This window comes from Pan troglodytes, chromosome X (genome assembly GCF_028858775.2).
Source record: "Pan troglodytes isolate AG18354 chromosome X, NHGRI_mPanTro3-v2.0_pri, whole genome shotgun sequence".
Lineage (NCBI taxonomy): Eukaryota > Metazoa > Chordata > Mammalia > Primates > Hominidae > Pan > Pan troglodytes.
The window spans coordinates 17,849,219-17,872,711 of record NC_072421.2 but is presented as its reverse complement, the minus strand read 5'-3'; the positions used below and the strand labels follow the sequence as shown (position 1 = coordinate 17,872,711).

Sequence of the window (23,493 nt, the reverse complement as noted above, 5' to 3'; positions counted from 1 at the left end):
ATGTTTCTCATCATGCAGCAGTCTAGCTTGGGCCTCAGGGTTTCAAGAGCCACAAGAGAGAAAGCCTCAATGCACAAACACATTTCAAGAGTCTGCTTGCTTTATGTTTGCCAATGTCCCATTGGCCAAAGCAGGTCACGAGACCAGCCTAGACTCAAGGGGTAAAGAAATAGATACCATCTCTTAATGGGAAGATTTGTGATGCCACAGGAAGGGGAAATATATGGGGGCCATTATTAATATAACCTACCACACCTGCTTGTTTTTGCTTTTCCAATTCTCTTCTCATTTAAGATCTGCAGGTTGTCATCCTTCTTCTCACTTGCTAGAGAATGTGTTTTGTTCAACAGCTGTTCTAGCAGCTAGAGAATATAATTTATTTTGATATGAACCATTTTGCCCTGATATTAATTAAACTCTAGCTCTTTCTCTTGAAAAGAAAATTCTCCATTTCCCTAATCAACTATGACTGCCATATAGATGTCCCCAGAGTCTGGTTACAAGCCAAATATAGGATGCCATTCCAAGGGACCTGTTGGCAGTGTGGACTTGGCTCACAGGCCATGGAGGGCTTGGAATAAAGAAAAACTGAAGAGTCAAAGTCATGAAAGAAGAGAGAGAAAGAGGAGAGGAAGTGCTCAGTTAATAAAATTGGCATTGATGTCACCATGGAGGAACACCCAAGCACATACCACTCAACACCTCAGGAGGAATTTGTAGCCTGGAGACATTAGCTGCATCTTTTTGAAGGTGATTTAACTGCATATGGGATGAAGGTTAACTAATCATATTGGAGGGAGAATACTCTGCATTCAATTACATACTGTCATAGTCAGTCAACACTATTGGGGTCTGTGAGGAAAGACAGAATAAAAAAGATTATTGGATAATGAAGGTGAGTAGAAAAGGACACATCTGGCTAGGGAAGATTTTCCAGGAAAGGAGAGGGACTTGAGACTTCAGTTTCAACTCCCCACTGTGAGACAAACATGTGGGAGAAGGGACAGAGCCCTTTAGCTCGCTTCCCTCCTGCTTTACCCTGCTCCTGAAGCACTTGCAGCTCTAGCCTAACTTGGTATCAAGCAAGGATTCAAGAACTGTAAATAATCCCCTTGCCCAAAGCCCATGGCGTGAGTGCACACACACAAGACAGATGCAGGATAGGCCAGAGTAGAAAAAAGTCTCAAAGAAGCCTGAAGAATATTGCTATTCCCTCAGGACATGAATAAAATGGCCCCCCGAGCAGTCCCTTGGGGGATTTAAGGGCTTGCTCTTTGGGGTAAAGACTGCCAGTTGTCCCTTACAATCCACTCTCCCCTTCTTGCTGGGCACACGGCTTGACTACACTTCTGTGTCCCTTGAGATTAGGCTTCATCATATGGTTGAATTCTGGCCAATGGAATGTGAGAAGAAGTCATGTATGCCACTTCCAGAATTAGAATTTAAGATGGTAGGCATGTCTCCATGCTATCTTTCTTCTTCCCACCAACTGGAACCCACAGCAATCTAGCTTCAACTATACAGATAACAATACCTCAGAGCCACACAATAGAAGGACCTCGGGTTTCTGATTGACTGTGGAGGAGATTTATTTCACCAATCTGGATCATGCACCTCTGAATTGTTACCTGAAAGACAAATCAACTTCCTGGTTCTGCAGGCTATGATGTTGTTAGGTGTCTTTGTTACAGCACGTTAGCTTTTATCCTAACACTTTCATTCGTTCAACCTAAATATCATGGGGTCCCTTTGGAAAATTCTCCTCTGGCCTTAAGGTCATTAGAAATACATATCCAAGCCTGAAAAGACTGTAGAATGATGGATCTATTTCTGCAATTTTCTCAGTAAGGGGGAAAAGAGTTGTTGACATTGATCATGACTCAGCAAAACTGCTTCAAAACATATTTTTTCCCCAAAGTTTACTCCTTGTGGCAACCATCTTCTCTCTGTTTTTTGTTCTCTTGCTTTTATGCTAGCACCCCCAACGTACACACACATGCACACACACAAACACACACCCCCTCATCATCTATTTGCTGTCCTTCTAGAGCCTCCTCTTCCTTCTAGTCTGGTCTCTCTTGGCTTCCCCTATTTGTATCCTTTATCAGCCATCCAGGTCACAAAAACAAAACATCATCCTTAGCACCTGCCCTTATCAGAAGGCAGGAAAATAAGTGAAAAAATAACTACGTTAATGTTTTGTAGTCAGAAGAAAAACAAATAACTTAATACTTTTCCCTCTCCTACATAGGGAAACAAATTCTAATTGAGCATCTATTACGAACTCACAAGACAGGTGTAGAACCATCCGGAAGGAGTCTTGAAGAGCAGCCAATGGGGAAGATTAAAGGTCAGAAAATTACTTGCCCCAAAATTATTAATGGAAAAACCAAGACTAGACCCTGGTCGCCTAATCACTCATGCTTAACTTCTAGCCCTATGCTATTTCCTCACCCTCCCCTATTTCCTGCTCTGAAACTTGCAGGGGAATGCATGAGGCCCCTCCACAGAATGCTTGCTGGAATCTTAGTACTCTAGACCCCGAAGGAAGGCAGGCAAGGCAGAGGGCTGGGGAAACTGAGTCAGTCGCAAAGGCAACCAGAGCAAATGCTTCACACCTACCCTATGATCCAGCAATTTCACTCTTAGATATATACTCAAGAGAAATGAAAATATATGCCCATAAGAAGACTTGTAAATGAATACTCATAGTAGCTTTATTCAGAATAGATAAAAACAAGAAGCAACGCAAATATCCAACATGAGAATTTATAAATAAATTATACTATAGTCATACAATGAAACACTATCCAGCAATAAAAAGGAATGAACTACTGATATATACAACAACATGGATAATCTCAAAAACATTGTATTGAGTAAAGAAGCAAGACATAAAAGAGTACATACTGTATGATTTCACTTTTATGAAATTCTGGAATAGCCAATTATAATATATAATGACAGAAATCACAGTAGCGATTGCCTCTGGTGAAGAATGAGGAATGACTACAAAGGGGCACAAGGGAACAATCTGGGGGTGATTGAAATGCTCTATATCTTGATTTGTGAGGGGCTTATACAGGCATATACATTTACTAAAGCTCATTGAAGATCTATGTATTTCACTATATGTAAATTATACATCAAACAAGCACACACCTAAAAATAGTATTGGAAGAAAAAAGACTATTAAAAGAAAAATGAACACATTAAACTTGTAACTTTTGTTTCTTGCTATATAAGATACAGACGATCTCTCCCCAGTCTCATTCCTCTCTCTTGTCTCCCAGTTTCTTCCTATCCTTGACCTTCATTCTATCTCTGATAACCATATCAAAAGCTCTCCCCTCCCCTCCCCACTTCAAAATCATCATGCCAAATTTTTTGCATGCAAATGTCCAGCTTCAGCCAGTGACACAGCCTAAATGAGCCGTATGGTTCCAAATCAGGCTAAAGATGAATGAGACAAGAGCAGGGAGGTGATGATGGAAGTGCTTTTTAAAAACATAAATCAATAGTTTTATTAAGACAAAAATTGACAGTGTGGTACGAAGTTTACATGTAAACAAAGTTTTCACAGAAACCTAACACATGCCTAAAACAATTTTACGACATAGCTCTAGATGCAAGTCTAGATGATATCAAGAACTGATGGAGCTCCTGACTTAACACAGAGCATTTTGAGTATCACTTAATTCTTAGGATTTCCTTTTAAAATGTTTTTTGTTTTGTTTTGTTTTGTTTTAAAGTGAACCACTGCCCCAGTATGAAAGTTTAATCTTCTCCTGATACAAAGGCTTTTGAAATCATTCACCTCCTAAATTGATTCAATGAAACTTGTGCTGTCAGTGATTGAAACCTGCCACCAATGGTTTCAGAGTTCAAAGCTCAACAAACAGAAAGGCTCCAAGAGTTCTCCATCCTGAGCATAGGCCCTTGCCTTTCCCTACTCTTCCATCTCCTCTATCACCCTCTTCTCCTTCCCCAACACCTCAGCCTGTGGCTTGGATGGCGAAGCTGATATTTATAACTTCATAATTGGAAAATAAAGGGTTTTCTTCTGTAATTTCAGGAATTAGCACCTCTAAGACAGAATGATCCACCTGTGTATAGGCTCCAATAAAAGGTTTTCCCTCCTCAGTCAATTTCCATCTGCAAAATGGCAGCTTTGGTAACTTATGATCTGGCTTAGTTCTTTGTGGGGAACAGGATTAAATTCAAGCAGGGAATACCTTGGCTTACAGGTTTCAGACATTGAGGTTTTTTAATTAAAAAATAATTTTTGTGGGTACATAGGGGGTGTATATACTTTTGGGATACACAAGACACTGAGGTATGAACATGCTTATTAACAGCTTTTAAACATTCTTTCACAGTCCTTATTTATGGTACCAATGACATTTTTAATGTAAAATATTCTGGACATAGAAACAAATCATTGCCCTTTCCATTGTTTCACTATTTTCCCAATCTGGTCCCAAATGGTAATAAAAATGAGGCTACCCATCTCCATTTCTCCCCACTCCATCTCTCCCCACTCCATCTCTCCCTCCCCCAAAGCATACACCAGTAATAGCCAAAAACTACCTAATGCTACACTCTAAAAACGCAGAGTTGACACTATTGGGAAGAAGGCTGAGGGTTGTGGAGATGCTCTTTGAGGATCTTTTTGCTCTCTCACACACCCAATTCTGCAAGTTTTCTCCTTCATAGAAAGCCCTTTGCTTTTCTCAGCAAAGTGCAACAAAGGTTGCCTTGAAACACTTATCCCGCTTCCCCTCCACTGGAACCATGTGCAAGCTACACAGCTGGGAACAGTTTTGAAGCACTTGGCCTGCTGCAGGACACAGAGACAATACTGGCTCTTCAAAGGACATCTTCTCAAGCCACCTCTGTGATGTCAACACAAGTCTTAACCCCTTCTCTCCCCACTTGAAACTCCCAGCCAGATGTGACAGGGGCTGGTGCTCAGGAGAAGTAATTCTTACCATCTTTTTTTGTCATTGCCCTCCTGAGGTAGGAATGCCCACATCAGCCTTTCCTCATAGAAGGATATGACAACCTGTGGGCACTTGACATTGACTTCCTTGACAGGGACCAGGTCAGCCTCATCAGAGTTTTCCCATTTCATCAGGAACATGAGCTCTCCACTGGAGTCTGTAGCTCCAATAATCTGCTCAGCTCCAAAGCCCAGCAAAGCCTCGTGGCTTTTCTGACTCTTCTTTCTTCTCTGGTTTGCTCTCCTCTCCCTTATATTCAGAATGAGAAGAAGCTTTGCACTTGCCTCTTTCTGATCTATCTGTCTCAGGTGCTATTTTCTGTGACTGTAGAAACTCAGCAATGAGGTCGCACAATCCAGGTTCTCTTCTGGCTCCCAAGAGTCATCCTCATCTAAGAAACTCTTCCACTTTAGGAGGTGCTCCACTTTGCCCCTTACCAGTTACAGTCAACAATGTTCTCCACCACATAATTTTCTTCCTCCTCTTCTAGCACCTCCTCTATTTCCTTCTTGTTTTATTTTTCCCCCATAGTTTCTGACAGCTTTCTAGTGTAAAGGGTGACACTGCTCAGAGCAGCATTCAAGAGCCTGAGAGGAGCATGTCATGTTGGACTCACTGGGGGAGTGGCACTCAGGAAGGCAGCAAGCAGGGTGGTGGCAATGGATCCCCTCACTGAAGCAGCATATCAAAGGCCCTGGCCAGCAGTCCTCCCCTCTGCTGAACCTGGAAGCTCTTTACCAATTCCTGGAGCACAGTCCCACTGGGGAACTCCAGGAGATGGTTTGGAAAATATTGTTCACTTTGCAAGTTATTGGGTTATATATACATGAACTCCCATTCATCATTGGTTGAAGGCTGCTCATAGTAAATGTCAATTCTCCAGAACTTCTGGCCCACTGTGTGCACAGGCAAGGTGGGCTCTGGTGCCCAGAGAAAGCCCTTTGGCAAAAAAAATGCAGAAATTGGCAGTTGGAAGTCAGATAAACATGGACAGAAATGGTAAGGCCTGACCAATTAAGGGTGGGGCATTAATACTGTCAGCTACAAGACCTAACCACATAGGATCATATATTATTCTCTGATTCAGTCTGGTTTCTTAATTGAGGCCCCCTGTACTGGTTAGCTTTTGTTGTGTAACGAACCACCCCAAACCACAGTGGCTTAAATCAATAAATATTTTATTTAGCTCACAATTCTGTGAGTTGACCAGGTGATTTAAAAATCTGGGCTGACTCTGCTGATCTCTGCTCAGCTCTCTCACATGTCTATACTCAGCTGGTGGATCAGCTGGAAGCCAGATGATACAGGACAGCCTCACTCACATGTCTGGTGATTGGCAGGCTATTAGCTGGGGCACCTTAATTCTCTTCCCTGTAGCCTCAATCTCCAGCAGGCTATACTAGGCTTGTCATACAGTGCTTCAGGGTCCCAAGCACAGTGAGAGAGCAAACTCCAATGTGCAAGGGCTTTTCAAACCTCTACTTGTGTTCTCTTTTCAAGAGGTGAAGTCTTTCTCTTCCCCTTCAATCTGGGGTGGCCTTTTGATATGCTTTGGCCACTATGATCACAATAAATACAATGTAGGCAGAGACTTGAAAAGTGTTTACATTTAAGGACTTACACTCTTGTTCTTGGAACTCTAAGATGTTATGTGAACAAGCCTGGGTTAGCCTTCTGGAGAATAAGAAATATATGGCCCTGTTATCCCCATCACCCCAAGTGACAGCCAGCCAACCACTAGACATGTGACTGAGGTCATCTGGGACCTCACCAACTCACCAGCCAAGTTCAGATCCATGAGTGAGCCCAGTTGGGCTCAGCAGAATCATGAGTTAAATAAACGCTGGTTGTTTTAAGCCACTAAATGTTGAGGTGTTTGTTACATGGCAAAAACTAACTGATACATGGGATAAAGTGGTGAAGTTATATTAGGTGACTGAGTAAAGCCTCACTAAAAAGAGAACATTTAAGCTGAGACTTTAAAAATGCCAGGGAGATATTGATGCTAAGAGGGGGTAGGGCATTCAAAGCATAGAGAACAGCAAGTGCAAAGGTCATGAGATAAGAAAGGGCTTGGTGTTTTGAGAGAATTGAGAGAAGGTAGGAAGAAAGGCTTCTAGGACTGAGGACCAGAGAAAGGGAGAGAGAGAAAATTTAGGGGTACAGGGGAAATTTATTCATATGCTTATCAGGGGAGTGGGGTCATGATAGTATGTTCTTTTTTAGAGTCCTTCATTAATGGAGTCTTATTCAACAATACATTCTGAATATATCTCAAGCATTTTAATTATATATTATTAATAGAGAAGATGCTAAGAGAAATTATTCACATTCTTTATCCAATCTTTTCATGCTCTTCATTCTCCCCTTTCTCTTCTTCCCAGACTCAGCGGCAGTAGGAGAAAGCTGGGGCAGAGGCAAACGTAACAATCCTTAAAATGAAGACAAAATGAAAACCCATAAACTAAAGAGTTCACAAAAGCAAGACTGGGTTGTGCATTGGCCATTCAGCAAACTGGCCATTTTGTGTACTGGATCCTGGAACATTGGCTTCAAGCTCTGCCCTCTCTGAGCCTTAATGTCCTCAGAAGATAAACTGGATGAAGCCTAAATCCATTCTAGCTCTGGTGAACAAAGGTTTTGTGGGAACCTCAAGTTTCATGGGTATAGAGGTGTGTGTGTGGTGGGGGCAGGAGTGTGCATATGAGTAAACAAATTAATTAATCTCAGGTACCTGAAAAGCATTAAAATAGAAAGAGAACAAGAGGACTCGGAGGTTGAGGATGGAGAGAAAAGGAGGAGAAAAGGGGACTTTCACCGGGTTTTCTTGAATTGAACTAGATTTTAGTTCAGCAATGAGCTAGTCCTCTAATCTCAAAGTCTAATGGTTGGGCACAAATGTGTCATAACCAGAGGGGGGACATGGAAATGGAGCAGAGATGAGACCCTTTTTTCAACAATCCGTTAAATTCACCAGGCAATCCCTGAATAAACTTTGGTTAATTTTGTTTTCTTAAATGAAAGAAGAAAACTATACCATGTCTGGCATGAAAGCAGACTTCCAGAAAAAACAGGGGCAACATAGAAAGAAAATTGAAAAACATATTTTGCCTGAGAATAAATGGTAACAAAAAATATGGTTTTTTAACTGGCTTAGTGTCATGGAAAAGGCATGAATCAGGACATCAGGGATCTAGGTTTGCTTCTATTAACTCACTTCGTAATAGGAAGAAAATCATGCCAACTTCCTTTGCTGCAGTTCTTCTTATGAAGATGTGACTGTATCAGAGATAGAAAACATACTTAGTATACATGCCACCACCATCCTTGTCCAGACCAGTGAGAGAGATCAATAATCACTCATAGCAATCTTTTCTGTTAACATCTAGGTGTGTCCTCAGAATCTATCTCAACACAGTGCTTCCAGTAATCACTACCAAATTAATACAGTTGGTCTCAAAATTAAACCTATCTACTCTTCAGGACTAGATCCTCAGTTCCCAACCTATGGGCTGCAGACTCCTGAGAGGCAATGAGGTTACTGCAATATGTTTTTCAAGGTATGCTCTCTAAGCCTTGTCTATAATATCAACAAAGTTCTATCTTATCTGTGTCCTCATTCCCAAAAGATGCTGGGAATATCTGGCCTAGGGGATTTTAAACTCCTCCTCTGCTCTAGTATTTTCTACTCCTAAGCTAAATTTCCCTTTCTTCTACCCACTTGCCTTCTACCTCCTTCCTTCTACTCAAGATCTTCTAACACGAACACAGATTCTTTGATCAGAAAGGAATTTCCTCATCCTCTGTGAAAAGGGAAAGAACCAGGCAACATACAATATCAAATGAGTCACAATAATCATCATTGCTTTGCCCTTGAGATGAGCTGTGACCAACTTGAGGGTCATCTGCCAAAACTGGCTCTGGGCATCACCCTCATATTTCAGGTCAGAATGCCCGGTTCTTTCTTCCCATGTCATTCCTCAGACTTTCTTAAATATTTAATTTCATCTTAGCTTCAAGTTTTGTTTCTCCTTCAGAGTTTCAGGCAATCCAAGCTTAGTTTGCATCCTAAGACATAAGGAAGTAGGGAATGTGAGCTTTGGTACCATCACTTATTAATCAAATGGCCTCCGGTAGTTTTCTTTATCTTTTTGAGCTTCAGTTTCTTCATATATAAAATAAATAGTTGTGGTAATTTAATAAGATAATATATATATAAATTGCCTAGTACAGAGCCTAACATATAGTAGATATTCAATAAATTATAACAATAATAATGACAATAGATTAATCTATTGGGAACTTACTGTGATGTCATGTACTCTGTTAAACAAGTTACAGACCACCTATTTAATTAAACATATTTCCTCTTTTCGATAGGTTGCAAAAATGGCCACAATTCTTTGTAGCTTAAATATCTCTACTCCTTGATTCTGGACAACAATGTGAGAGAAGCTACCTTGTGTGATTTACAAGCTTAGGCCTCAACATGCTTTGCAGACTTTTGCTCTTGCTCTTGGGAGCCTGCCTACCTACCATATAAACAAGACTGGCCTAGCTTACTGGAGAGTGAGAGACAAATGGAATAAAGACATGCTTTTCCAGATAAGGCCATCCTAGACTAACCAGTCCCCAGCCAACATGGCAGCTGACCACATTTGCCATGAGTAAGCCTTGCTGAGATCAAGTGAGTCTGACTGGGATCAGCATAACTGCCTAGCTAATCCCAGCCCAAATTGCTGCCACACAGAATTGTGAACTACATAAAGGGCTGTTGTTCAAAACCACTAAGTTTTGTGATTGCTTGTAATGAAACAAAAAGTGATACATGTTTCTTCTTGAGCACACAACTAAACTACATTTCTCATATTCCCTTGCTTCTAGATTTGCCATGTGACTAGTTCTTCCCAATGAAATGTTGAGTGGAAATGGCCATGTGTTACTTTCATGCCAAAGTGGTTTAGGAGCTGGTGTGCCTTCTCACTTTCTCTTCCTCTGTCTGTTGACTGAATGCAGAGGTTCTAGCTGAGGACTCTACAATATAGACAGAACCTGGGTCCCCGAATCACCATGTGGAGAGGAGCCACTCACCAGACCAGAACGTCCATTTGGACTTTATGTGATCAGTAATAAACTTCAATTGTAGTAAACCAAGAGGTTTGAGGGTGTCTATGGTATGGTAACTGACATTACCTTAACTAGCACACATGGATTACATAATCAAGTTATCTCCATTTACTGATGAAGAAACTGAAGTAAAGAGAAATTAAGCTAGTAAGAGTTGGAATATAAACCCAGTCTGTGTGATCCATAGCAACTCCACATCCTACCTTCTCAAGGTAATTGTTATAGCCATTATTATTAAAATTCCTTGAGGCTTTAATTTATTTGAGTGATGAGTGATGATATGACAATGCAATCCCTTGTCATATCTTGCCTTTCCCTCATTCCTCAAACTCCAAAGACATTGAGGTTGGTGTGGAGGGAGGAATTCATATTGGAGTCTCTGTCTCTTCAAGGTACAGCTGCTCAGCCTGTTACAGTCAAAAAGAATGGCCTGAAGACCTTGCACCTACAGAACTAACTAATGGGAGGGCTTTCTCCAGAGCTCTGGGTCCACCATACACTGTGATTACATGCATTTTAGTTTTCTCCTTTGGTTCCCATGCCTCTCACTTCATTTCCACCGTAGCCTTTCCCAGTATTACAAGGATCAATGAAAAAGACATGTTTGCTTCCTGTGCTTTCATTCAACAGCACCTATGTGCCATACACTATCCTGGGCACTGGGGCTACAATGACCAAAATAGATAGGATCTCTGCCCTCACTGAGCTTATAATTGAGAAAAAAGCAAAATGAGTAGATAGGACATTGATACAGGTTTGCATCTACGTAGATATAAATGAATATCCAGAACAGATGACTGATGGTGTATTTGGTGATTATTTTGCCAACATCTAGGACAGTGGTTCTTCACCTTAGTTTGTATGAGAATCATCCAGAGGCTTCTTAAAATATGCACTATGAGGCCTCATCCTCAGATTTTCACCTGGAAGATCAGGAGTAGGAGTTCAGGAATCTGCATTTTTAACCAACTCGCTGAAAGATTCTAATGCAGATGATCCTTTGAGAAACTCTAGCCTGTGCTAAGGTGCGGCATTTCCACAGAACTTTGCAGATGTGGTACCAGAACTCACGGGCAGATCTAGGCCAGGCCTCTTCAGCCAAAGCCTGGGGCACTGAGCAGTAACATGATAGTGCACAGAACTGCTAGCAAGTCAGCACCACGGAATGCCCAGAACAGAGAACAAAGAATCCAATGAAATCCATTGAGTCTGCATGAAAAGGTGGAGGGAAAGGATAACTGTCATCATTGAAGTGACAAATAATGTGCTGAATGTAACTACTTTGCTTGAATTAAAGTAGCAAAATGTTTTCAGGAAAGCAGATTTTGGGGACACACCAAAATAGCATAACAGACTGAAACACTTTAGAAGAAACTCAATTTTTTTCTTACCTTAAATCAAATATTCATTGAAAAGAAGAATTCATACCCAAAACAAGCAGTCCTAAATTGTTTCAAAAAGAACTACCAGTTACAGCCGTATCCCTGGCCAAAGCCCAGTTTGGGGAGTAGATCGCTGTCTTTTAATAAGAGATTTAGGCCCTAAGGACAGAACAAGGACAAGTGATTAGAAATTACTGGGAGGCAGAGTTCAGCTTGCTGTGAGGAAGAACTTTGAAATAATGTAAAAATGTAACAGGCTTTCTTTGAGGTAGCAAACTGTCTGTTACTTGAAGAATTTAAGCCAAGCCTAGATGCCCTTGTAAGTATTTACCAAGCTTTCTTTGTATCTAGTGATAAAAAAAGAACACAAGATGAAGACCCAGTCCTTGGCCTCAGTGAACTCATATTCTAGTGGGGGAGATGGGCAAGTAAACCCACAATTATAATATAGCACAATGAGACTATGACTATATTATATCTGGCTACTGCAAGAGTCCAAGAGAGGAGGTTCTGGCTCAAGTGAAAAGGTCAGAGAAGGCTTCCTAGTGGAAGTGACATGAGATCAGAATGCTAAGCCACTCAGAAGAAGAAGGAATGAGGTTCTGGGCAGATGCAACAGCACGTGTGAGGGTCTGGAGGCATGAAACAGCATTGTGGAGGAGGAGAAAAGGTGAGAAATTCAGTGGGATATAGGAGGAAGGAGGCAGGACTAAATGCTAGAGAGCCAGGCATGGATCAGATCATGAGGAACTTCTTGAACTAAAATGAAGGGTTTTAGTTTCATCTACAAAAATGATGAGATGCCATTGAAAACCCGCCCATCATCTGGGATGTGAGGAGTTCCTCTGCCCGGCCGCCCCATCTAGGAAGTGAGTGCCTCTGCCCGGCCGCCCCGTCTGGGAGGTGAGGAGCGTCTCTGCCCGGCCGCCCCGTCTGGGAAGTGAGGAGCGCCTCTGCCCAGCCACCACCCTGTCTGGGAAGTGAGGAGCGCCTCTGCCCAGCCACCACCCCGTCTGAGAAGTGAGGAGCGCCTCTGCCTGGCTGCTGTGCAATCTTCCAAGTGTGAAGTGACGGCCTTTCTGCAGGTGTACCCAACAGCTCCGAAGAGACAGCAACCAAGAGACAGGCCATGATGAAGATGGTGGTTTTGTCGAAAAGAAAAGGGGAAAATGTGGGGAAAAGAAAGAGAGATCAGATTGTTACTGTGTCTGTGTAGAAAGAAGTAGACATAGGAGATTCCATTTTGTTCTGTACTAAGAAAAATTCTTCTGCCTTGGGATACTGTTAATCTATAACCTTACCCCCAACCCGTGCTCTCTGAAACATGTGCTGTGTCAACTCACGGTTAAATGGATCAAGGGCGGTGCAACATGTGCTTTGTTAAACAGATGCTTGAAGGCAGCATGCTCCTTAAGAGTCATCACCACTCCCTAATCTCAAGTACCCAGGGACACAAACACTGCGGAAGGCCGCAGGGACTTCTGCCTAGGAAAACCAGAGACCTTTGTTCACATGTTTATCTGCTGACCTTCTCTCCACTATTATCCTATGACCCTGCCACATCCCCCTCTCCGAGAAACACCCAAGAATGACCAATAAATACTAAAAAATAAAAAAATAAAAATAAAAAGATAAAATTTAAAAAACATATGAAAAATGTTCAAATTCACATAATTACAGAAATACAAAATAAAGCAACACTGAGATGCCATTTCCTACCTGTCATATTGGTAAACTTTAAAAGTGTAAGAACAAACTGTGTTGGCAAGGCTGTGGGCAACAGGCACTCTCATACTTTATTGGTGGGCGTGCAAACTCGTACAATCCTTCTGAAGGGACATTTAACAATATGTACAGAATTGCATATGCAAGTTACCTTTTGATACAGCAATATTTCTTCTGATGTATTTTTGTCAAACAAAACAAAAATACATATGCAACAAGGTTACTTACTGTGGCATCATTTGTAATCATAGAATATTGGAAACAACCAAATGCTGATACATAGGAGAGTGGTTGAATAAATAAATGGAGCATTTACATGAGGGAGTACTAGGCAAATGTAAAAAAAAGAATAAGAAAGCTGATGAGTGAGTTCCAAGACATAATGGTTAGTGAAACAAAAAACATGGGAAAGTACAAAAGAGTAGCATGCTACCCTTCATGCAAAAAAGAAGAGGATATAAGAAAATATACATGTATCTGCCCAGTTGTGCAAAAGAAATACAGAAAGGATAAACCAGAAACTGAAGAGATGGGGTAACTACAGGAGGTGCATGGGAAGAGAGTGGAAAAAATTGAGGGAATGGGGAATATGTAATAGACTTTAAAGTGACACTTGTATGTGTATACATTTTCGGTTAGTTCTGGCTTTTAGAACTATGTTAATGCTTTGTATATCCTAAAAAATTAAAACTGATATGTAAGGAGAGTTCAAAATGGAATACAATCAGTAACACATGAGTCTAACGGTATTGCAAGTGAACAATATAACCACACTGAAAGGAAAAGAACTAACCTAAGTAACTTTGTTTAGCAAGATTGGTTGTATACTGTAGGTTAAAGACAGCAAACAGTGTATGTTGTTCTCCAGTTACAAAATTGTTTTCCACAGGGATTTAGATTAGCAATTCTGAAACTGCTCTATGTGTATAGTAGGGCTTAGCAAATACCTAAATTTATCATGAATAATGAGAACCGAGTTTCTCACTGTTAGGAAATGGAACTACAAATAAAGAAAAGAGAAAGTCTAAAAGGAACCCTGTAGTGCTGTGTTGAAGGAAGTATCAGTATGAACTCATAGTTTAAACATATGTACATATGGAGAGGTATAGAAATAGATATAGGTGTATGTTATACATGTGTGAACATATATGCATATATTCCCTAACTCTGTTTACTGAGAGCATGAAGAAGTAATGACACCCTAGTAGCAATGAGCACACCTAGTGCTCACATCTTGATTTCTAAATACAATTCTCCACAAAAGAAACCAGGTCTACTTAGAGAAATAATTATCTCAGGGCTGGGGCAGGGAAAATACAAGATAAGCCTGAAACATCTTATGGTACCAGAAAGTAAGGAAGTGCTCAAAAAATGATGAGGGCATGTCAAAAGGACATGGAACTAACTTGAAGGAGCTCCCAATGGCAAAATCTAGAAGAATTTGAACAAGAAAATAATAATAGTAACAGTTTATAACCCACAGGAAAAAAATCTATACTGACATAAATAAATAAATACATAAATAAATGGAGATTTAAGGAGCAGCTCTCTCTTAAAGTAGAATTATAATTAATACATATAGAAGAAATGATGTAAATTGAAAGACATCACCATTTGGCAAAGACCACAGTAATAGTTGTTACCGGCAAGAGTTATTAATGTATGCTGTTGGACGGAATGCCACCCCATTCCTATGTCAAAGCCCTAATCTCAAATGTGACTATATTTGGAGATAGGGCCACTAAAGAAGTAATTAAGATTAAATGAGGTCATATGAATGGGCTCTAATCTGATATGACTGCTGTCCTCATAAGAAGAGGAAGACACACCAGGGATGCACACTCAGAGAAAAGGCCACATGAGGATACAGTGAGAAGGTGATCATCTGCAAACCAAGAGGAGAGGCCTTGAGAGAAACCAATCCTGCTGACACCTTGATCTAGGACTCCCAACCTACAGAACTGTGAGAAAATAAATTTCTGTGGTTTAAGCCAACCAATGGTATTTTGTTATGGTGGCCCTAGCTAACCAATACAGATGCTAAAATTATTGGGCAAAAGTATGATTAGAAACAAGATATTTACATAGTGTCAAAGCCTCTCCCCACAAGATACTTTTTAATTACAAAGCTTAAAATAATAACTTTAAAATAGTAGAGAAACCTTGCAGACACCATCTCAACCAATGATCAAGGTTAACATCACAAGTAATAAGACATATTGACACCATGCACCACTGATAGGATGGCTTAAGACAGAAACAACATCATTTCTGTGAGATTCCTGCTAAAACTGCATAATCTCAATATAATCATAAGAAAACATTAAACAAGCCCAAGTGGAAGGACATTCTACAAAATAACTGACCAATATTCTTCAAAAGTGCAAAGGTAGTAGAAGACAAGGAAAAACTGAGGAACTATCACAGATTAAAGAGACTAAGGAGACATGACAACTAAATGCAATATGGAATTCTGAATTGGACCCTGAACCAGAAGAAGACATTAGTGACAAAACTGACAAAATCCATATAAGGCCTACAGATCAATTAATTGTATTTTATCATTTTAATTTCCTGATTTCAATATTGTACTATGATTATGAAAGATGTTAACAGTAGTGGAACCTGGGTTGAAAGCATATGGGAAATTCATACTATTCTTGCAATTTATCTGTAAGTCTAAAATGATTTCAGTATAAACATTTTTTCTTTTTTCCCGAGATGGAGTCTTACTGTGTCACCCAGGCTGGAGTGCAGTGGCGCGATCTCGGCTTACTGCAACCTCCACCTCCTGGGTTCAAGCAATTCTCCTGCCTCAGCCTCCCAAGTAGCTGGGATTACAGGCATAAGCCACCACGCCCAGCAACTTTTTTTTGTATTTTTAGTAGAGAAGGGGTTTCACCATGTTGGCCAGGCTGGTCTCAAACTCCTGAACTCGTGAACCCACCCATCTCAGCCTCCCAAACTGCTGGGATTATAGGCGTGAGCCACCGCGCCTGGCCCAATATAACATTTTTAAAGAAAACAATATTGAGTAAAATATCTACATGCAGGGCTGGGTCTGCTGGCTCATGCCTGTAATCCCAGCACTTTGGTAGGCTTAGGTGGGAGGATTGCTTGAGCTCAGGAGTTCAAGACCAACCTGGGTAACATAGTGAGACCCCCCATCTCTACAAAATTTAAAATAAAATTAGGCAGGCATGGTGGCAGGCACTTGTAGTCCCAGCTACTCAGGAGGCTGAGGTGGGAGGATCACTTGAGCCCAGGAGGTTAAAGCTGCAATGAGCTATGATTTTGTCACTGCACTCCAGCCTGGGCAACAGAGCAATACCCTGTCTGCAAAAAAAAAAAAAATGCAGGTGCATAACATTATATTAGGATCTCATTTACGTATTCTTCTAAAATACATACACAAGCAGGCCAGGCATGGTGGCTCATGCCTGTAATCCCAGCACTTTGGGAGGCCAAGGTGAGCAGATCACTTGAGGTGAGGAGTTTGAGACAAGCCAGGCCAACATGGTGAAACCCCGTCTCTACTAAAAATACAAAAATTAGCTGGGCATGCTGGTGGGTGCCTGTAATCCCAGCTACTCAGGAGGCTGAGACAGGAGAACTGTTTGAACCCAGGAGGCAGAGGCTGCAGTGAGCTGAGATCACACCACTGCACTCCGGCCTAGGCAACAGAGTGAGACTCTGTCTCAAAAAATAAATAAAATACACACAGGCAATAAAATGCATTTTTCATAGATACACATGTACTAAAAGTATACAAACATGGGCTAGACAGTGGTTAGTTCTCAGTCTTGGCTGTACATTGGGATCACCTGAGGAGCTTTAAAAACTACTGATGTGGGGAAAGAGGGTAAGTCTCAGTTCTTCCCTTTGTCACTCTAGTGATCCTTAGTTTCAAGAAGTAAAACTACATATCCATATCTACATTAAATAGGGGGTGAAAAACATACACAAAAATACTCTTAAGAATCTGTGAAAATCATACTGAAGAAGTGAATAGAAATCACTTTGATTTAGAAAAAAACTAACTGAGGCTTGAGTTCTCTCCTTCCTACAGAGATTCTGATTTTATTTTGCCGGCATTGGTCCAGAAACCAGGGATTTTCAACAGACTCCCAGGTAATCCTGATATGCAGCCAGGGTTGAGAACCATTGCGCCTGAAGGAGACATACAAAATCTGTGATAGTGATTGCCTCTGGGGAAGGCAATGAGGGAGAAGTGTGAGATTAACAGGAGGAGTCTTCAACTTCACTTCAAATCTGAAGCAAAAATGACCAAATGTTAAGGTTCGTCATTTTGGAAGGTGAGACCACAGGTATTTATTACAGTCTTCTCCATCTTTCTTGTATGTATTTAAATTTATAACATTTTTAAGAAGACTAAAAATCAGCTTACTTGTGAACATATAAGAGTGTCATTTTAATGAAAGTAAATTGTAACCAAGAAACATTGTTAATTTGGTTTTACAGAGAAAAAGGAATAAGGAAATAAAGAAACACAGGCTTCAGATGTGTGGCTGTTGAAGCCCCACTGGGAGCCCCATCAATAATTTTAGTGTCATCTCCAGCCCTCCTGCTTACAGGAGAAACATGTTAGTCTTTGCTCCAGTTCACCCTTGATTAATTTCTCGAAATGCTACAATTTAGCAGTTCAATAAATTAGGAAAATAATTGGCTCAATGGTAATAACAAGAATGCTCTTTACAAATAGAAATTATTTTTAGAAGATAAGTGCTTGCAATTTTTAAAAATAATCCTGGACAGGCTGATATTCAACCTGTTTGCACAGTTTTAGCCATGCTGGTTGTCTTCAGCCTGCTTAGTGGGGTTCCATGATGCACCAGGTGATAAATACCTGCATATCCAGCTGGGCACCGTAGCGCACACCTGTAGTCGCAGCTACTCGGGAGGCTGAGGTAGGAGGATCGCTTGAGACCAGGAGTTCAAGACCAGCCTGGACAACATTGTGAGACCCTGTCTCTAAAAATATACTTTTAAAATATTTTAATATCCACCTTGGTCTTGCTGATCAGTTTGCACTGATCTATCCCCTCTCTCTCATCTTGCTCTCTAGTGGGAACACTAGCACACCACAGCAAGAATTCCGCTAAGGGTACATTCTTGTGGCCAGGGAATGGAGCAAGGCTGATTGTCTCTCAGAGGGGATCAGGTCCATGGCCATCAGGAGATTTCACCTAACCAAGTATAGACAGTGTGCTCCAGCAAAAAGAATATCAGTTAATGGAAGAAAGGGTACTTGGTGGGAAGGGCTGGGCAGGGAAAATTCAGTGCTAGGGGGAAAAAAAAGAACTCTGGACTGAGGATAGAAAATGTGAGTTCTAGTTCCACCTCTGCAAAAGTGGCTATGACATTGTCTTTACTACTTCCCTTATTGTTGCCCACCTTCCCTTCCTCTTCCCTTTTTCGGATTTCAGTCACCAAACATTTTTTTATCCAAAAGAAAGTGCTAATGTTTTTGAAAATAATTTGTCTGACACTATCGACAATTGCACTTTCCTGAGTAACAACTCAGGAGAAAAGCTCTTCTCCATAAGAATGGGAAAAAGGAAACTTCAAGAAACGGTTGTTTTTCTTTTCCTTTTTTTTTTTTTTTTTTTTTTTTGAGACGGAGTTTCACTATTGTCACCCATGCTGGAGTGCAGTGGCACGATCTCAGCTCACTGCAACCTCCGCCTCCAGAGTTAAAGTGATTCTCCGCCTCAGCTTCCCAAGTAGCTGGGATTGCAGGCACCTGCCACCACACCTGGCTAATTTTTGTATTTTTAGTAGAGACAGGGTTTCACCATGTTGACCAGGCTGGTCTCGAACTCCTGACCTCAGGTGATCTGCCCACCTCAGCCTCCCAAAGTGCTGGGATTACAGGCATGAGCCACCATGCTCGGCCAAGAAATGGTTGTTTTTCTAAAGTGTAGCACATATTAGTTTATCTGGTAGCTCCTTCTGCACCACATTCTACCTGTTCAGTGCCTTCATAATCATGTTGATTGGTGGTTAATTTCTAATACACCTATCTTTCCAGCAGACTATGGGTTTCTCAGAGGGAGGAATCTTGTCTTGCTCATCTGTATATCTCTAATGCCTAGACTCCAGTAAGCACTCAACTTTTTTAATTGAAACTAAAAAGGGATAAATTGGTATGACATCTTTATTCCTTCCCTTATTGTCATCCACCTCCCCTACCCCTCCCTTTTCTTTAGAAGAGAACCAAATTCTTTTTTTTTTTTTTGAGATGGAGTCTCACCCTGTTGCCCAGGCTGGAGTGCAGTGGCGCGATCTCGGCTCACTGCAAGCTCTGCCTCCTGGGTTCACGCTATTCCCCTGCCTCAGCCTCCTGAGTAGTTAGGACTACAGGTGCCCACCACCGCACCTGGCTAATTTTGTTTTTGTATTGTTAGTAGAGACGGGGTTTCACCATGTTAGCCAGGATGGTCTCGATCTCCTGACCTCGTGATCTGCCCGTCTTGGCGTCCAAAGTGCTGGGGTTACAGGCATGAGCCACCGCGCCCAGCTGAGAACCAAATTCTTTAGCTTTCTTTCTAGCTCAGTGTAGCGGATGCTCTGACATGCCACCCTGATCCACCCTTCAGAATTGAACTACTCATTTCCCCACCTGCCTGGAGTGTTGGAGACTTGAGCATTTTTCCCTTGATGGAAATATCTTCCTTGGCAAAAATGTGCCCCTTTACTGGAGGTGCCCTCATCTGATGATGGGCCAATGCTTTAGAGCTCTCCACAGGATCAACAGAGACCTGTGTTGCAACTTCACTGTAGCTCAAACTTTCCCTTCCAAATCCTGCTACTTTTTCCTCTTTCACAGGTGTTAATCCTGAGAGCACCCCTAATAAACTCTCTGCACACGAATCTCTCCATCAGAATCTGCATCCTGGGGAACACAGCAGGCAAAACTCTGTAACCTCTGTTTTAGATGTGCTTTTCTCAGGCTTGATCCATAAAACATCAAGTACCTTTTGGAACCCAGATCCACTTCTGAGCTGACTTTTCACTAAAGAGGCCTAAAGGATAAGGAGATAGGGCTGCAGGCCTCACTTACAAGACACTACTCGATTGCTCTGCCCCCCTCCTTCCCACTCCTCTATATATTGTCTATGCATCTCTACTCAGAGACCTTGTTACAATCCAAACAGACAAAAATTCCTTCTTTGGGTCCAAAGTAACTGTAAACTGAACACTATTTAGTTGAAACAGAATCCTTTTACAGGAAGTGCCTGTCCAATATCTTATAACAACTGAGCACCTCCCAAGTTCAAATCTCAGCATCCCTGTCAAGAGGCGGTCCTGTCTCGCACAGCAAAACTTTCAGCTCAGTAGAGGTTCCCTTGGCACAGACCAGCTGCTGTCCCAGCATCCTTTGCAGAGTTGCTGCAGCTCAGGTTTGCTACCTTTCAGCTGGGGATAGCCTTTGGGTTCCTGGGGTAGAGATGGCTCCCACTGCCCCTCAGCAGAGTGCAGGCTGGGGTTTTTCCAGGCTAGTCCAGCCCAAAGCCAACTAGAACTAAGAATCATTTAGAGGAATGAGAGAATGATGGGAACAATCAAACACAGATTTGACCTGACTGGTTTGGGGTCAATAGCTAGGGCAGCTACACAGCTACATCTCTTGACCTCAGCCCTGGAGATGTCCAACTTATTGATGTGACAGATGCCCACAGCAGACACTGAATCTCAGCCACATCATTGTCTGGGAATCATTGTGCAAAGGTCTCTTTATTAGCTTCTTAACAGTATAGGCCTTTTCATCTCTTTCTCCCTCTGCCTGTGGAACATTCTCTCATTCTCACAAAAGAAAAAAGGCTTCTCAGGAAACTCTAATGTTCTTCTTTCAACCATCCCTCCTCCTCCAGCCAATAATTTTTCACTGAATTTAATAGAATCTAAATCAGATGCATTGCCATCAGACATACAGTATAAACTTATTATTGGTGTTTCATCATAATAGCAGATTTGAGACCAAAGCCAAACTGGCAATTTCTTCCCTTCAGGGGAAAATTGCTTTTAAGAATTAAATAAAATTCTTCTTCTGTATACTACCCTCAATAGACCCTTCCCCAACCCATGACACAATATTTTATGAGGACGATCTTTTAGTATTTTTCTATATGTCAAATTGATTCATTTGATGTCTTCAGCAAAAATAAATAAATAAAGTGGAGGCTTTATCAAATAATTTTAGAGTCACAGACCAGACAAAATTAGAGTGAAATCTGGCCTTAAAGAGGAAAATTATAAAAAAAAAAAAAAAAAAAAAAACCAAGTAGAGTTAAGAGAAAGACTATACTGCCTTACTCTTTAAGCAGAAAGAACTGATCTGAAGCAGAGATTTGATGAACTTTCATCTTATCTCTGGTATTTGGGGGCCTTCCAGCACCCACACATTTTTGTCAGCCAGTGTTTACAAAGAACTGGAGAAGCAGTAATGATTCAGGAAAAGATTTTGCTTCAGGGTGGAAAAGATTAATAAGGAGTCACATGGCCCATTATTATGCAACAAGAAGTAATGAACTTTAAGTGACCAAAGAAAACAACTTAGTAAACAACTTTTTTCCCTCCAAAAGGATAAGGGAAAGAGGAAGTGGAGAAAATTTCAGTATCCCTTAGAAGTTAAAATTGGAGGTTTGACAATCTCTGCAGACCTCCAAAAGAGTGAGTGGCATTTCTGAAGCTGTAGTAAATATTGATTGTATAATTGCCATATGTTATTCTGGGGCTCTTAAAAGAAATAATTTTCTCAGATTGAGAGTTTGTTTATTAAGTTTTATTTTAGTTTCAGGGATACACGTGCAGGTTTGTTATATAGGTAAATTGCACGTCATAGGGCTTTGGTATACAGATTATTTAGTCACCCAGGTAATAAGAATAGTACACTGTATTAGTCTGTTGTCCTGTTGCTAATAAAGACATACCCGAGACTGGGTAATTTATAAAGGAAAGAGGTTTAACTGACTCACAATTCCACATGGCTGGGGAGGCCTCACGATCACGGTGGAAGGCAAAAGAGAAGCAAAGCCACATCTTACATGGTGGCAGGCAAGAGAGCTTGTGCAGGGGATCTCCCATTTATAAAACCATCAGATCTTGTGAGACTTATTCACTATCACGAGAAGAGCATGAGAAAGACCCACCCTCATGATTCAATTACCTCCCACTGGGTCCCTCCCATGACACATGGGAATTGTGGCAGCTATAATTCAAGAAGAGATTTGGGAGGGGACACAGCCAAACCATATCATTCCACCCCCGGCCCCTCCCAAATCTCATGTCCTTTTCACATTTCAAAACACAATCATGCCTTCCCAACAGTCTCCCAAAGTCTTAACTCATTTCAGCATTAACTCAAAAGTCCACAGTCCAAAGTCTCATCTGAGACAAGGCAAGTCCCTTCCACCTATGAGCTTGTAAAATCAAAAGCAAGTTAGTTACTTCCTAGATACAATGGGGGTACAGGCATTGGGTAAATACATCTGTAAAATGGGAGAAATTGGCCACAATGAAGGGGTTACAAGCCCCATCCATGCAAGTCTAAAATCCACCAGGGCAGTCAAATCTTGAAGCTCCAAAATGATCTCCTTTGACTCCATATCTCACAACCACGTCATGCTGATGCAAGAGATGGGTTCCCATGGTCTTGGGCCGCTCCACCCCTGTGACTTTGCAGGGACAGCCCCACTCCTAGCTGCTTTCATGGGCTGGCATTGAGTGTCTGCAGCTTTTCCAGGCACATGGTGCAAGCTGTCCATAGATCTACCATTCTGGGGTCTGGAGGACAGTGACCCTCTTCTCATAGTTCCACTAGGCAGTGCCCCTGTGGGGACTCTGTGTGGGAGCTCCCACCCCATGTTTCCCTTCTGCACTCCCCTAGCAGAGGTTCTCCATGAGGGCTCCACCCCTGCAGCACACCTCTGCCTAGACATCCAGGCATTACCATACATCCTCTGAAATCTAGGCAGAGGTTCCCAAACCTCAATTCTTGACTTCTGTCCACCTGCAGGCCCAACACCATGTGTAAGCTGCCAAGGCTTAGGGCTTGCACCCTCTGAAGCAATGCCCTGAGCTGTATGTTGGCCACTTTTAGCCATGGCTGGAATGCAGGGCACCAAGTCCCAAGACTGCACAAAGCAGCAAGGCCCTAGGCCTGGCCCACAAAACCGCTTTGTTCTCCTAGGCCTCTGAACTGTGATGGGAGGGGCTGCCATGAAGACCTCTGA

The 23,493-nt window shown here is 41.6% G+C and overlaps 1 pseudogene; it reads right to left on the bottom strand.

The window, feature by feature from the left end:
* Positions 1-4,936: 4,936 nt before the first annotated feature.
* LOC107971056 (chromobox protein homolog 1-like) lies at positions 4,937-5,532 on the bottom strand (annotated as a pseudogene).
* Positions 5,533-23,493: the final 17,961 nt, after the last annotated feature.